At 55.1% G+C, this 12,217-nt stretch overlaps 1 long non-coding RNA gene across 3 annotated transcripts in view; it reads left to right on the top strand.

The window, feature by feature from the left end:
- Positions 1 to 11,905, top strand: part of LOC140396140 (uncharacterized) — a 29,996-nt gene extending 18,091 nt beyond the window's left edge. For all 3 annotated transcript variants that reach the window (XR_011936466.1, XR_011936464.1, XR_011936465.1), the window contains exon 4: positions 10,309 to 11,905. This is a non-coding gene — a long non-coding RNA (uncharacterized lncRNA). The remainder of the gene's footprint in view (positions 1 to 10,308) is intronic.
- The last annotated feature ends 312 nt before the right edge of the window (positions 11,906 to 12,217 follow it).

Genomic DNA, 12,217 nt, shown 5'->3' with positions numbered 1-12,217 from the left:
AGATGAGGGGGATGGGGGCAATGGTCAGGGCAGACGGGGTAGACACAGGCGGGTGGCTGTCCACCGTTACCGGCTGGCCCAGCGGGCACGGGACAGACTGATAGACGCCCGCTTCACTGACTAGATGGGCGTGGGAATCGGGTAGTATGGCCACAAACCGCACACCATGACAACAGCCGACCACCCACACCCCCCACCCATCCACCCACCCACCACCCTCACCCCCCTCCCCAACCCCACACACCCCACCCGCATGCACACCACCCCCCCACCCCCAATTGCCGATCCACCGGCGGCACAACGGGTCGGGCTCACCCAGTTGCGGGTGGACGCGTGTCTATCGCAGACCATGGAGGATGATGACAACCCGCCTCCGATGAGCTCCTGGCTCTACATCGTTGGACTATGTCTGACCCATGGCCACAGTACCACCATCCACCCGGACCATCCCTGCATGCGGCTGTGACACTGCAGCGCACGGTCCCGTCCTCTGCCCGGGGAATGTTGATGGCGGCCCAGGGGGAAGGGGGCAGACTCACTTGGGGCTGAGGTAAGACCACCCGTCACACACACACTTGCGCTCAACGTACATGACACGCCCGCACACTTTGGACAGAGCACAAAGGCAGCTTCGGTAGGTGTAACATTGACTTTAATAACCAAAGGAGTTCATGCACGTGCCCTAGCCCCTAAAACTCATCTGTGCCCTGCACCCGTGCCAACTTACTCAGTGTCTAATTGTTTGGCCTTACGGGCCCTTTGACTACGTCTACGTGGTTCCCCAGACGGTACAGCAGAACTGGAGGTGGACTCCTGTGATTCCTGCCCTCTGACACCGGATCCCTTTGGCGGCCGTTTCCTGAGGCGTCCTGGCCTAGATGGGCCAGGCTGCGGCCCGGGCGACTGGGATGGCGAGCTGCCAGCCTGTCCTGCCCGTTGCCCACCCGATGCACCTGGGACGGAAGGGGGGAGTCCGAGGTGTCGCGGTGTACCGGGACCTCCCCGACAGAGGGAGCCGGGACGGACCACACCACCTCCTCCTCCCTCGGGGTGCCCGATGGCCCCCAGGCCTCTACATGGGTGGGGGATGCGAACGGACTGGCCATCCGACGCGCCCCCGACATCTGGCGCTGCCAGTCCTGGAGGCCCGTGCTGGTATCGACAGGGGTCTGCAGGTTTGCAGCCATGGAGCCCAGGGGGTTGTCGAACCCTGTCAGCGACAGTGCGACGCCAGCTCGCACATGGCCACTGGCGCCGATGCCCTCAGCGATGGCCTGCTGAGACTGGGCCATAGCCTGCAGAGACTGGGCCATGGCCTGCAGAGACTGGGCTATGGCCTGCTGAGACTGGGCCATGGCCTGCTGAGACTGGGCCATGGCCTGCTGAGACTGGGCTATGGCGTTGAGCGCCTCTGCCATCTGGCGCTGGCTCATGGCCTCCTGTGAGAGGGCAGCCATTTCCTGGGCCACAGACGCCGCCTGCACGGAAGGCCCCAGGCCTCGCAAACCGTTCCCCATGTCTGACACCGTCGCACCCATTGCCTCCACCGCGGACGCCACCCGTGCGGTGTCAGCCTGGGTGGCACGCATGACCGGGACCACTCCCAGCTCCTGGACGCGGGTGGACTCCTCCACCTGCGACCGCAGCCGCCGCAAGCCACCCGTCACCCTATTCGCTCGTCTCCGTGTCGGTGGTTGCATCGGACCTATGTGTGGGTGTGGTAACTGCAGGAACCCGGGATCCATCTGGGCGGCAGATGTTCGCTTGGCCTGGGCTGCCCTCCGACTGCCCGGTCCCTCTGCTGCTCCTACCTCCACCTGCTGTACCGGGACGGCTGTGTTGTGCGCACCAGTGAGTGTACCAGACGCCTCATCACTAAAGTGCCCAACCGTGGTGAGTGTTTCTGCGATGGTGGAGGGTGTTGGTGACAGCAGTGGCGTTGTGTCGTGCTCTTCGTCCCACTCTGAGTCCATGGCACTTTGGGGTGGGGGTTTGTCTCCACCCATCCACTCTGAGTCACTGTCCGGTATTTCGTCTTCCCGGGTAGGGGTGTCCTGGGTAGTGCTGTCCCGGGTAGTGCTGTCCCGGGTAGTGCTGTCCCGGGTAGGGGTGTCCTGGGTAGTGGTGTCCCAGGTAGGGGTGTCCTGGATAGTGGTGTCCTGGGTAGTGGTGTCCTGGCTCGGATGTGACGGGGGCCTGTGGCTGCCCCCCTCATCGCTGGGTGGTCGCTCCCGCACGTGACGGGGGTGTCGTCTCCCTGTTGCTCCAGGTCTCTCCGTCTCCCGTGGTGTGCGAGGGGCATCCTGCGGGCGTCGCATGCTGGAGGGTGCGGGTCTCTCCGTCTCCCATGGTCTCCGAGGGGCATCCTGCGGGCGTCGCATGCTGGAGGGTGCGGGTCTCTCCGTCTCCTGTGGTCTCCGAGGGGCATCCTGCGGGCGGTCTGCATCTGCGGGGATGGGTGCCTGGACGTTTGGTCCTGCGATACACAATGAAGCATGCATGGTTAGACATCAGGCAGTGATCAGGTGATACGGGGGAGGGGGATATAGGGGAGGGGGGATATGGGGACGGGCTGTTGGTGGCTCACTTGCTCGTGGGGCCCCGACCTCTGCATCAGACCATCCCAGACCTCAGGTCCGCCAGCCAGTTCCAGGGCCCTTTCCTCGTGTACGGTCAGTGGCCTCTCATCAGCGGGCCCTCCTCCAGTCCTCACATGCTCCCTATTGTTGTGTGCGCGCTTCTCCTGTGGGGGGGGGGGGGTGGCAGGGGTAAAAGGCAACAGTGTTAGGCAGGTATATGAATGCACGCCATCGGTTGCGCGTGCATTGCAGAGGTTAAGGTTAGGGCTGGATTCACTTGGGGATATGGGGGAGGGGGGATATGGGGGAGGGGGGGATATGGGGGAGGGGGGATATAGGGGAGGGGGGATATGGGGGAGGGGGGATATGGGGGATATGGGGGAGGGGGGATATGGGGAGGGGGATATAGGGGAGGGGGGATATGGGGAGGGGGATATGGGGGAGGGGGGATATGGGGGAGGGGGGATATGGGGAGGGGGGATATGGGGGAGGGGGGATATGGGGGAGGGGGGAATATGGGGGATATGGGGGAGGGGGGATATGGGGGATATGGGGGAGGGGGGATATGGGGGAGGGGGGATATGTGGGAGGGGGGGATATGGGGAGGGGGGATATGGGGGATATGGGGGAGGCTCACCCTGCCTGCTCTGACGAGGTCGTTCACCTTCTTGTGGCACTGGGTGCCTGTCCGTGGTGTTAGGGCCACAGCGGTGACGGCCTCTGCCACTTCCCTCCACAGACGCCGGCTGTGGCGTGGGGCAACTCTGCGGCCGTGCCCGGGATACAGGGCGTCCCTCCTCTGCTCCACCGCGTCCAGGAGCACCTCCACATCGCGTGACTCGAACCTCGGGGCTGAGCGACGACCAGCCATCAAGTCGGGTGTTGCGGTCGGGTGTTCCGGTCGGGTGGGGGGGAGCTGCGCGGCCTTATGAGCCGTCACGCCGTGCAGCGCGTATGACGCTGCACGGCGTGAACTACTGCGCAAGCGCGGATCCCGTTACGTCGCTGCTAGCCCATTTCGGGCCGCAGACTATCGGCCCATTTTTATGACGTGACGCAAGTGGGATTTGCGCCGTTTTTTGCGCCGATCGGCGGACTTTCCGCCGATAACGGAGAATTTCGCCCCAGATCTCTCAGTTGCACAATCCCAGCTCTCTGCCATGCTCCAAATCCCCCGTCTATTCTCCCCGGGACAAACCTATGATTATTTCTTATCGGGGACCGCACCGAGGCTCCCGTCCTTCCCCTATGCCGTCTCCACTGCCCCCAAATTTTCAGTGTTGCCACCACCACTGGACTTGTGGTGTATTTCTTCGGGGAGAACGGCAACACCGGGAGGCACTGAAACACAAAAAGGAATCTCGGGAGGACTACCATTTTGACCGCCTGCACCCTACCCACCAGTGACAGGGGCACCATGTCCCATCCCTTAAAATCCTCCTCCATCTGTTCCACCAATCGTGTTAGATTAAGCCTATGTATGGTTCCCCAACTCCTGGCTATCTGAATCCCCAAGTACCGGAAATCTCTTGTTACCTTCCTCAGCGGTAAATCATCTATTCCCCTGCTCTGCTCCCCCGGATGCACCACAAACAACTCACTCTTCCCCATATTCAATTTGTACCCCGAGAATTCCCCAAACTCCCTGAGTGTCTGCATTATCTCAGGCATCCCCTCCACTGGGTCCGCAACATACAGCAATAAATCATCTGCATACAATGATACCCGGTGTTCTTCTCCTCCCCTGAGTACTCCCCTCCACTTCCTGGAGCCCCTCAGTGCTATGGCCAGGGGCTCAATTGCCAATGCAAACAGTAACGGAGACAGGGGACACCCCTGCCTCGTCCCTCTATAAAGACGGAAGTAGTCAGACCTCTGCCTGTTCGTGACCACACTTGCCACCGGGGCCCTGTATAGCAGCTGTACCCATCCAATAAACCCTTCTCCAAAACCAAATCTCCTCAACACTTCCCACAGATAGTCCCACTCCACTCTATCGAATGCTTTCTCAGCGTCCATCGCCACCATTATCTCCGCCTCCCCCTCTGGTGGGGGCATCATCATCACCCCTAGCAGCCTCCATATGTTCGTGTTCAGTTGTCTCCCCTTAACGAACCTAGTTTGATCCTCGTGGACCACCCCCGGGACACAGTCCTCTATCCTCGTCGCCATCACCTTGGCCAGGAGCTTAGCATCTACGTTTAAAAGGGAAATGGGCCTGGAGGACCCACACTGCAGCGGGTCTTTTTCCTTCTTCAAAAGTAGCGATATCGCCGCCTCCGACATAGTCGGGGGCAACTGCCCCCTTTCCCTGGCCTCATTAAAGGTTCTCGTCAAAAGCGGGGCCAGTAGGTCCATATATTTCCTATAAATTCCACCGGAAATCCATCCGGTCCCGGGGCCTTCCCCGCCTGCATGCTCCCATACCCCTTTACCACCTCCTCCATCTCAATCTGTGCTCCCAGTCCCGCCCTCTCCTGCTCCTCCACCTTCGGGAATTCCAGCTGATCCAGGAAACACATCATTCCCTCCTTCCCTTCCCAGGGCTGAGCCTTATATAACCTCTCATAGAATGCCCCGTTCACTCTCTCCGCTCCCCGTTCCATCTCTCCCTCCTCATCTCTCACCCCACCTATCTCCCTCGCCGCTCCCCTCTTCCTCAATTGGTGGGCCAGTAGCCGACTCGCCTTCTCTCCATACTCATACAGTACACCCTGTGCCCTCCTCCACTGTGCCTCTGCCTTACCCGTGGTCAGCAGGTCAAATTCCACATGTAACCTTTGTCTTTCCCTGTACAGTCCCTCCTCCGGTGCCTCTGCATATTGCCTGTCCACCCTCAGAAGTTCTCTCAACAATCGCTCCCTTTCTTTACCCTCTTGCTTCCCTTTATGTGCCCTTATGGATATCAGTTCCCCTCTGACCACCGCCTTCAACGCCTCCCAGACCACTCCCACCTGAACCTCTCCGTTGTCATTAAGCTCCAAGTACCTTTCGATACACCCCCTCACCCTTAGACATACCCCCTCATCCGCCAATAAGCCCATATCCATTCTCCAGAGTGGGTGCTGTTCTTTTTCCTCTTCTACCTCCAGGTCTACCCAATGTGGAGCGTGCTCCGAAATGGCTATGGCCGTATACTCTGTCCCTGTCACCTTCGGAATCAGTGCACTTCCCAAGACAAAAAGGTCTATCCGTGAGTATACCGTGTGAACATGGGAGAAAAATGAGAACTCCTTCCTCCTAGGCCTAATAAATCTCCAGGGGTCTACTCCTCCCATCTGCTCCATGAAGTCCTTGAGCACCCTGACCTCCCGGTCCTAGACCTCGACCGGTCCAGCCCTGGATCAAGCACCGTATTGAAGTCTCCCCACATTACCAACTTTCCCGCCTCCAGGTCCGGGATACGCCCCAACATACGCCTCATAAAATTTGCATCATCCCAGTTCGGGGCATATACGTTCACCAGAACCACCGCCTCCCCTTGCAATCTGCCACTCACCATCACATATCTACCCCCACTATCCGCCACTATGGTCTTTGCCTCAAACAGTTCCCGTTTCCCCACTAAGATAGCCATCCCCCTATTCTTCGCATCTAAACCCGAATGAAACACCTGCCCCACCCATCCTGTACGTAGTCTGACCTGGTCTGTCAGTTTCAGGTGCGTCTCCTGCAACATAACCACATCTGCCTTTAATTTCTTTAGGTGTGCGAGTACCCGTGCCCTTTTAATCGGCCTGTTCAGCCCTCTCACGTTCCACGTGAGAGAAAAGTTAGAAAAGTTACAGGATCATAGAATTAACAAATTGAAAAATCATCCCCCCCCCCCTTTTCCCCTTCCTCTCCCCACATAATCACCCCACCACTTTGTCCCAGAAGCTCTCTCTCTCGCCAGACTATTCCAGCTTCTCATCCACAATGAATGTCCACGCCTCTTCTGCCGTCTCAAAGTAGTGGTGCTTCCCTTGGTGTGTGACCCACAGTCTCGCCGGTTGCAACATTCCAAATTGAACCTTCTTTTTGTGAAGCACTGCCTTAGCCCGATTGAAACTTGCCCTCCTTCTCGCCACCTCCGCACTCCAATCCTGGTATACGCGGATCACTGCGTTCTCCCACCTACAGCTCCGAGTTTTCTTCGCCCATCTGAGGACCGTCTCTCTGTCACTGTAGCGGAGAAACCTCACCACTATAGCTCGAGGTATTTCTCCAGCCTTTGGTCTTCACGCCAGAACTCGATAGGCTCCCTCCACCTCCAAAGGGTCCGTCGGAGCCTCCGATCCCATTAGCGAGTGAAGCATCGTGCTCACATATGTCCCGACGTCCACCCCCTCTGCGCCTTCAGGAAGACCCAGGACTCTTAAATTCTTCCTCCTCGAGTTATTCTCCAGTACTTCCAACCTCTCCACACACCTTTTGTGCTGTGCCTTGTGCGTCTCTACCTTCACCACCAGGCCCTGTATTTCATCCTCGTTTTCAGCAGTCTTTGCCTTCACGACCCGAAGCTCCAGCTCCTGGGTCCTCTGCTCCTCCTTTAGCCCTTCAATCGCCTGTAATATCGGGGCCAACACTTCCTTCTTCAACTCGTTCTTCAGCTCTTCCACACAGCGCCGCAGGAACTCTTGTTGCTCCGGGCCCCATAACAAACGGCCACCTTCCGACGCCATCTTGCTTCGAGCTTCCCTTCCTTGCCGCTGCTCCAGAGGATCTTCTGCAATCCGGCCGCTATCCTCTCCTTTTTCCATGCGTGTCCGGGGGGATTCCCTTCTGGTTAACCGCAGTGTTTTTGGCCGTTTAAATTGCCGTTGGGGCTCCTATTACGAGCCCAAAAGTCCGTTCCAACGGGAGGTGCTGAAACGTGCGACTCAGCTGGTCATTGCCGCACCCGGAAGTCCCCCACACACCCTCATGACCAGACGCCCCATGAGAGGCACAGAATATTTATTAGGTTTAGACTTGACCAGCCCCGAGGAGACGGCCCTCACACACGAGAAAGCAGTAGAGCAATTAGTTGAAAATGTTAAAACTACCGGACATCTGGTGACGGCGGGCGGGAGGCGGCTGCACAATGGAGAGCCCCCGCTCGGGAACGGCAATTTCGGGGCTTTAAGCCCGGTCCCAGGGTCCGCGGAGGCGGCAGAAGAAGGGAGAAGGCACGGAGGAGGCACTGAGAAGACACAGGAGGGAAAAAAAACCCAAAGTAAAATGTCGAGGGTGAGCAGAAAAACGGCCGAAAAGAAACCAGCTGGAGGTCCGTCGGGGAGTGGAAAGGTCATCGCGGGGTCACCAGGAAAAATGGAGGCTGGAGCACCAGGGAAGGCCGCACTGCTTACGGCTGAAGAAATAACCAAGGTGATGGCTGCGGAATTTGAAAAGCAGTTGGCGCAGATTGAGAAATGCATGGAGACGGTGAGGAAGGAGATGAGGGAGGTTTTGAGTGTGCTGGTGGAGGAGGCGGTTTCCCCGGTGATGACGGAGGTGGCGAGCGCAGTGGCGGAGGTGCGAGAGCAAGGGGAGGCGCTGAAGGAAGTGGAGGAGACGTTATTGCAGCACGGTGATCAACTTGCCTCGATGGGGAAAGAGATGCGGAAGGTGATGGATACTAACAAGGATCTGCGAGGAAAAATGGAAGACCTGGAAAATAGATCCAGGCGACAGAACTTGAGGATTGTGGGGCTGCCCAAAGGAGTTGAAGGACCGAAGCCGACTGAGTATTTTGCCGCGATGCTGGCAAAACTACTGGGGGAGGGGGAGGACCCCTCCCGATATGAACTGGATCGGGCTCATTGGTCGTGGAGGCCTGTACCAAAGGCGAGTGAGCCGCCAAGGGCAGTGACTCTGTGCTTCCGTAGGTACAGGGTGAAGGAGAAGGTCCTGAGCTGGGCCAAGCAGAAGCGGGTGGTGCAGTGGGCTGGAGCTGTATAAGATTAAGGGTGACTATGGGTAATCCCTGATTTATTTTTGTCATTTGTTTATGTAAACATGCGGGTTGAGGTTTGGGGGTTGGTGGGTAGATGGGATCGTTGTTATTATGGGGACTGACATATCTTGCTGATTATTGTTTATCGTTGATGGATGTAAATGTGGGAGAAAATGTGAAAATGGAGGAGAATTTTTTTTAAAAAAAATTTTAATTAAAAAATGTTAAAACAGCTCAGCTAGCAGCCACAGTAAAATTGGTCACAAGGAAGAAACAAAGCAAGGCTTGTTTCAACAAGACAGTGCATGCGACTGAGTACAGTATAGGACAGCAAGTTATGCTCTCTGTATATAACCCCAGCACATTCCTGTCCCCAAAAACTCGGGTCCGTACTCCATTGCGGATAAAGTAAGCCCTTCCGTATATAAAATAAAGTACCCCAATGGTAAGACTGCGTGGTTCCATATAAATCAGCTGAAGGCATATGGAACACAGTCGAACCATGCACACCACGTCATGCTCGACGCAGCACACCACGCCCCACCCACAGCCAACGTAACCCTACCATCCCCCAACACGTCCAGCCCAGCCACGGACACGACCTCGACTCCACCCCCTAAATATACACTCTACCCCGGAACGCCCACAGACTGCAGCAGCAGAGACAGCGACTGTGACTCGGACGATAGCCACAGCACGCCTCCCTACTATCCCCATGCAACAGGACCCACACCCAGCGATTCCGACTACGATCCAAGTGATCTCTTCATGATCACTTTCCGGAATAAACCCCAGCACCAACCACCGAACTACACTGATGACCCCGATACTGTCCCCACACAACTAGACACCAACTATTGGCACCGAGATAACTCGTTCCGACTCGTCCGCAACGGCGAGAGCAACCCCACCTCACTCCATGCAGCCCTTTCAGCCCTGATATACTCAAGAGTTTGGCACCCGGGAGAAGGTGACGACCTTGGGTCTGACTCCCACACCGAGAACAGCTTTGCGACCCTGATTGCACCCGAGAACTGAGGTGTCCAGATGATGTTTAAAAAGGAACCGCTTGGGAGAAGTGGTGTCCTTTCTGATGGAACCTGCAGAATGTTTTATGTTATTTGTAAGTTTGTTCCATGTTGTTTGTCAGACAGGAAAAAAATTTCACGGCCACACGCCTTTTCGGCCGAAACCTCTGAGAACTTGTCCACAGAGACTCACTATAGCCAGACACTAGTTCAGCGGGACTAGCTTGTCTGCAGAGACTGGTTAAGGTACCAGACGCCCGTTCATAACTGCCCTTCTGGTTCGAAGGTTGAACCACTACGGCAGCCCCCCCCACGATGACTACATTTCTTGCCCGTTCTTGTCGGTTGCTCAGGCAGTGGAGAAACGGCTTGGGACCCGCCCTGCCTGGGAACCCCCCCTCTGGTCAACTACGCTCGGGTAGGAGAGACACGGCATTGGTAGCCGTCCTACCCGGGGACTCCATCCAACTCTTATCCGTCGCGGCCCATACGCACCTCATTTTGGCACTTTCAGTTCAAAAAGTTTTGGGGTTGCTAACCCCATGCTATTTACATCCTGGAACATTTGGATGGTAAATTGCGCAATCTGCGAGACGGCTCGCACTGGTTCATTATTTGGAAGTGTGTCTTGTGCTAAAATTCGATTTTTTGTGGGGGGGGAAAAAATGAGGGAGTCACACATAGTGACCAATTATAAAGGGAGTAATTGGCACTAAAGGACAGACAGACTATCGTACGAGATGTTAAACAAAGATAGTTACAGATACTATGTTTGTTTCCACAGAACTCCAGAAGCTCCAGGACCGGAGAAGAAAAGGAAAGAAAAGGAAAGAGAAGAGCCATGAGGACTTCCTCCACATGGATCATCCTCATAATAATGGACATTTGATTGTGAGTGAACGGGAACCCCATGACTTCAACCCCCCCCAGCCATTAATGTTTCACTTCCCCACAGTACCCAGAGCCCAGTCACCAGCGACACCACATCATCTTGGTGTGCCAGGTTTATAACCTGGTACTCTCTGTCATATGTAATAGAAACCTTACTGGTATTGGCGATACTCTGCTGCATCGTGCAGACTATGCGTCTAAGGAAATGGAGAAGGAGAGCCTACCGCACTCGAACCCCGGTATATAGGATCAGATCCCCTATTTTCGGATACGACCAGACCCCCAACCCCCGTGATCTATAATAAAGAGCATTCATTTGCGGTTTTATTGTAAATAAAGAAATATAAAGAAATGTTCATGAGCAAATTGTACGATCCTGAGCTTGACTGCCAAGCCAGGAAAAGTGTGTATAAATGGCTATGATTTTGTTTGTATGGTTGAGGAAGTTAGAATAATGAAATGTTTAAGTGAGTGTAGTGTGTTAAGGATAGTTAGAGGTTCCCAGTTTATTGTTTTGTAATGCATGTCCCTGTTTGGCATAGCGCCCTTAGAATTGTCAGTGAAAATTTTTTTGCATAGCTATGGTCAGTGCAGAGGCCACGAAGGAAGTGCCCCGCCCCCCAGGTCAGGGAATGGAAAACAACATAGTTATGTGATCCTTCACACTTCGCGTTAGGATCACAAGGAGGGAATGTAGCCACTTAAAATGGCCAACTCCTGATTCAAAATGGCGAACGGCAAAGGCTGATGGGAAAGTCAGCCAACAAGACAAAAATCAGCAGCTGCAGGTTGGCTGTGTATTTACCTCTGGAAAGGCCAGACAATATCGATACCAGCAACCATCAGCATAACAAAACAACAGCCATCTGCCTACTAAAGAGCAATCCCCAGGAACAATAAGCAACATTTAGACACACAAAGCAAAAACAGACTCTTCGGCGCCAGCAGGAGCCTACACAAAAGGAGGTGAACGAGCACCTCAAGACCGCCCATCGATTAGGGAACCGCTCCAGCATTGGAGAAAATCGAACCAAGTGATTGGGACAAAGTCCAATCACTTGGGACCAGGTACAGGGTCCGCCCCGAAAGGCAGGAAGCCCCTGGGGACTATAAGAATTGAGCCCCAAGTTCAAATCGCTCTCTTCACTCTTCAGCTGCTCCTCTTCAGCTCTTCTTTCTGCCCGGGTCACCCAGCAACACGAACCAACATTGACCGTGACCGGTGCAGTGAAGGCCGACAATCGTAAGTCTTAATTCAACACTCGCTACGAGATAGGCGCTCCTAGCTACCAATCCGTACCAACTTCGAATCCCGCAGACTCAGAACCCGAACGAAAGGCCATTTGTTCCCCTGACCTGGTGGGCCAGTCCAAAGTTAAGAATCGGCCTGTTAGTTGTAGAAGTAGCTTAGACGTAGAATTTGTGCATGAGTAGCGATTACTGTGTATAATAAATGTGCTTTGATTTAAATCTTACTAATCGGTGTATTGGATTATTGATCATTACTCGGACTTGAACCTTGTGGCGGTATCATAAAGATACCTGGCGACTCGAGAGCAAAGGTAATAAAACAGAGCAATTGAACCAAGGCAGAGTTAGCAACATGGGGGAGTTACAATTTTTTAAAAATTGCTCATCTCAAGGAGTCTATACCATTTTCTTTATGCTGGAAACCCTCTCCACCACTCCTCCTTCCCCACAGTGAAACCTTTCTGCATCCTCCCACAGACCACTGTGCGAGGAGTGTTGATCTCCAAAAATATACTGGCTCCCATTAAGGCAGGGAAGCAGGAACACTTAGC

The sequence above is a fragment of the Scyliorhinus torazame genome, chromosome 19 (assembly GCF_047496885.1).
Source record: "Scyliorhinus torazame isolate Kashiwa2021f chromosome 19, sScyTor2.1, whole genome shotgun sequence".
Taxonomy (NCBI): domain Eukaryota; kingdom Metazoa; phylum Chordata; class Chondrichthyes; order Carcharhiniformes; family Scyliorhinidae; genus Scyliorhinus; species Scyliorhinus torazame.
This window is presented reverse-complemented; position numbering and strand designations above follow the sequence as displayed.